This window comes from Melospiza melodia, chromosome 19, assembly GCF_035770615.1.
Source record: "Melospiza melodia melodia isolate bMelMel2 chromosome 19, bMelMel2.pri, whole genome shotgun sequence".
Classification (NCBI taxonomy): domain Eukaryota; kingdom Metazoa; phylum Chordata; class Aves; order Passeriformes; family Passerellidae; genus Melospiza; species Melospiza melodia.
In genome coordinates this window covers 2,551,477-2,555,870 of record NC_086212.1, presented here as the reverse complement: position 1 = coordinate 2,555,870, position 4,394 = coordinate 2,551,477, and positions in this window count along the sequence as shown.

The window sequence follows — 4,394 nt, the reverse complement described above, 5'->3', positions numbered from 1 at the left end:
GTCCAGCTGGTCAGAAAAATATAATTTTACCATGGGGAAGGGAAGGGAAGGGAAGGGAAGGGAAGGGAAGGGAAGGGAAGGGAAGGGAAGGGAAGGGAAGGGAAGGGAAGGGAAGGGAAGGGAAGGGAAGGGAAGGGAAGGCAGAAATCCAACAAACAGCTGCTCTGGACTGCAGCTCTGCAGAACCTCAGAATGGTTGAGGTCAGCAGAAACTTCTGGCAGCCATCCAGCTGGGCCTGCTTGCCCAGGACCACGTCCAGGCAGCCTTTGAACATCTCCAAGGAGGGAAACTTCACCCCCTCCCTGGGCAACCTGTCCTGGTGCTCGGTCACCCTCACTCACCATTACAACCAGGAAAAGAAATGTTTCCTAATGTTTGACTCTCTGCAGTGTGTCCCTGTGCCTCTCACCCTGGGGAGACCAAAGGGGACACAGCAGTCCAGGGATGAGCTCCAAAGTGAGGAGCAGGGAGGGATCCCCTCCTTGGCCTGTGCTGACAATGCTCCCAGCCCAGGGCACAGTTCACCCTCTGGTGGCTCTTGGTCACCTTGGTGCTCCCCAGGGTGTGGGAATGTTCCTCACTCGGGGCTCACCAAGTGTGGTGGGTGTTCACAGGGGTCCCAGGATGAGGGAAGAGATGAGAATCTTGACTCCATGTTTCAGAAGGCTGATTAATTATTTTATGATATATATATTATATTAAAAGAAAATTATATATTAAAACTATACTAAAAGAATAGAAGAAAGGATTTCATCAGGAGGCTTGAAAGGAATAGAAAGGAACGATAATGAAATCTTGTGGCTGCTCACAGCCTCGACACAGGTGGCTGTCATTGGTCATCAAGTAAAAACAATTTCCCATGCTGGGTAAGCAATTCTCCAGATCACATTCCAAAGCAGCAAAACATGGAGAAGCTGAAGCTTCTCAGCTTCTCAGGAGAAAAGATCCTAAGGAAAGGATTTTTCAAAAATCTGTCTGTGACACCAGGGCCTTTCCTGGCTCCCTGCTGGGTGTCCCCCAGCGTGTCCTGGGCTTGTTCCTCCCCAGGGGCAGGATTTGTGCTCCTCTTGCTGAGCTGTCCAGCCTGGCTCGGTCCCTCTGCACAGCAGCGCATCCCTCTGGCACATCAGGGCTGTGTGCCCTGACACCTCTGAGGGCTCCCTCTGCCCCACTATCCACACGATGGAGATGGAGCACAACCTGGGTCTCTCAGACAGGGAAATCAAAGTGCCAAGATCCACTCAAGGGCCTCCAGAGACGGCAGCTGACCCAAACAAGGACAGGACAGCGTGTGTAGGCAATGAAGGAAAAGGAAAAAAAGCCATCAATGACAGTAAGGGGATTTGTTTTCAACATATATGGACATAGCTTTTAATATAGCCTCTATCTGTAATGTATTCTTAAATTTGATTTATTAATAAGCCTTCTTTGTAACTAGAATTGATGAGAAAGAGGCTTTGCTTTCTTTGCTGTTCATCTGTCACACCAGAGAATACATATAATCAAATACTCTGAAATTGTTATTAGCCTTAGTGACTTGACTTTTCTGGGTAAAGATCACATTGCATGAGGTATTGACACAGGATGCAGAAGTCAGCAAAATGTGTACACCAAAAATTTGCTTCAATGTATTTAGTTTGAGCAGTTATTTATACTGAGGGGATGTTTGTCAGTGCAGGAATCCCTCCAGGGTCCCATCTGAAATGTTATCAGCACACAGATGATAGAACAGATGATAAAACACACACATGGCAAAGATGGAGTGTGTAACTTTTACCTGTCACACACCAAATTGTCTCCATTGAAAACTAACTGGAATTCAAGTAGAAACAGTCTCAGGAATGCTCTGTGACAGAATCACTGTCCTCCTAGAGACTAATGGAAATTTTACCCCAATTAGAGGTTAGCAGGATGAAACACAAATAAATCACTCTTAGCTTTTCCACATATCTCCTGCCTTGTGTAAATTTAAAACATATACTGTATTTTCCTGACTTGATTGCTTAATGTCACACACAAGGCCATAAAATCCAAGTTTATCCTGATGGATAAAATAAGTGGTGGAATTAACACCTTAATGGCTATATCAAACTACCTCTAAACACGTCATAGTTTTCCAAGCTAATCACTCAAATTCCCTGGAAGACAGCAAAAGGAAACCAACCAAAGCCTTCAGGAATTGCTGAGAGAAGGGAAGATTTGATGGAAGGTAAAATGACTGTGAGGACAGCATTAAACCCATGATGAAAAGAATTATTGGAGCAGCAGCAGGAGATTTGTAAAACCAACCCGAGGGACAGAGGAAGAGCTTGTGCCACGCCAAGCTGTGACGCTGTGGGAGCTCTGTTTCACAGGGCACAGATGACATCCATCCAGTGCTGCAGCAAGGAGGCCTCAGAGCACGGTGGGACCCGCTCCTGGTGAGGGGCTGCAGCCTCAGCTCACTCCCTGGCTGGGTGTAGGCACTAAATGGTACTCAAGGTCAATGCAAAATACATTAAATTATAATATATTTCAACTGAGAATTTTAAGATTAATTAGACCATTCTATGGCCAGAAGTGAAGAGTCACTTGCTAAACAGACAAATTCAACACTTGTCCACATCCAGTGATCTATTTAACTTCAAAACATGCCTCTGAGTTGCATACTCAGGCCTGGAAAAGAAAATCATTAACAACAGATTCCCTCAGCAAACCCAGGAGCAATTTTTTTCTCTCTGTTCCTGAGCTCCAACCTTGCTGCTCTTCTGGACAGTGCTACCCACACAGTGAGTGTTTCCCACAGCAGGAAACACATGAGATGGCCCTCTGTGGTTACTGCACTCTGAAATCCCAGTTACCCCTCTAATACCTGTAGAAGATTTGCCATTTCCAAAACCAAGAATGCACAGCAAGCAGCTATTCATGGCCGACCAGAAATATAATCTTACATTTTTGTAGTACATTTAGTAGTTGCAAAGAAATAATTGCTTCCTGGGCCAGCTGCAAACCACTTGAAGCACCATGTGCTTTCCTAACTGTGGGGATGAGGAGGTCACCAGTCACTTTTGGCAAGCTCTGGCCAAAGGCAATGAGGGAAGTCCCCAGCCTTATAAAGGCAACAGCTGGCAGGTCACAGTGTGGTCATAAAAACACCACTGGGGACATCACAGGTGGGCACACACAGGGACAGTGCTGAATCTTGGCACTCCATCAACGATTCTCTCCCCTCTTTGTACAACGTCTGCTGTTTCAGCTTTCATTTTGCCAGTGTCCAGATTCCAACAGGTATTTTTCAAAGGCATCAGCAGCTCCTGGGATAGCACAAAGAACAGGAATACACATACCAGCCCCACAGTCTAGAATCCCAGAATGGTTTGGGTTGAAAGGGGCCTTAAAACCCACCCAGTGCCACCCCTGCCATGGCAGGGACACCTTCCACTGTCCCAGGTGCTCCCAGCCCTGTCCAGCCTGGCCTTGGGCACTGCCAGGGATCCAGGGGCAGCCACAGCTGCTCTGGGCACCCTGTGCCAGGGCCTCAGCACCCTCAGCATAAAAAGCAAAGATCTTTATATCTAGTTTAGATCTACATTATTTCAGTTTACAACCATGACCCCTTGTCCTGCCACAACAGGCCCAGCTAAAAAGCCTGACCCCATCTTCCCTACAGACCCCCCTCAAGTACTAAAGGTACAATTTGTTTTCCCCAAACTCTCTCTTCTCCAGGCTGAGCACCCCCACTCTCCCAGCTCAGCTTCTTGGCCTCCTCTGGACTTGCTCCAACAGCTCCATGTCTTCCTCCCATTTGTTATGGATGAGTAAGGAGATATTTGGTTCTCACAATTAAAAGGTGAACATTATGTTGAGAGGAGTTTTATAGATGCACAGTTATGTTACTGCAATGTGCTCCCCCCAGTATTGTTATCATGCGATGGCCTTAGTAATCCAGGGATTTGGGAAAGTTGGCTCGTTATTGTGGCAGCACCTGACCTCCAACCAAGGTGTAAGAAAGTGATCTCCATCCACGGACAGCAAGGAAGGAGCCCACTGCAAGGAAGGAGCCCACTGACAGGACTTTGGGAGAGGCTGGAGGTATAAAAGGTGAAGCTTCCATTTTGAAGATGAGACATGTGGCTGGCAGTCATGGAGGGGAAGGGGGTGGCTCCCAGCGCTGTAATTTTTCCTTATTTGGTCCCTTTGTTGTATTTTTTGGTGAAGGTTTAATAAATGTTTAAAATGTTAAAAAGTGAGCAGTCATTTCTCACAGGTGTGAGCCTCCAGAGCTGCAGGCAGCCCCTGAGAGGGGAGCACAGAGGCAGGGTCCCCTCACTGCCAGGCACGTGGGGGCTCTGGGGTGCCCAGTGCATGTGGCCACCCACAAGAACAGCTCCTAGACTTGCACAATGGGGTTTCA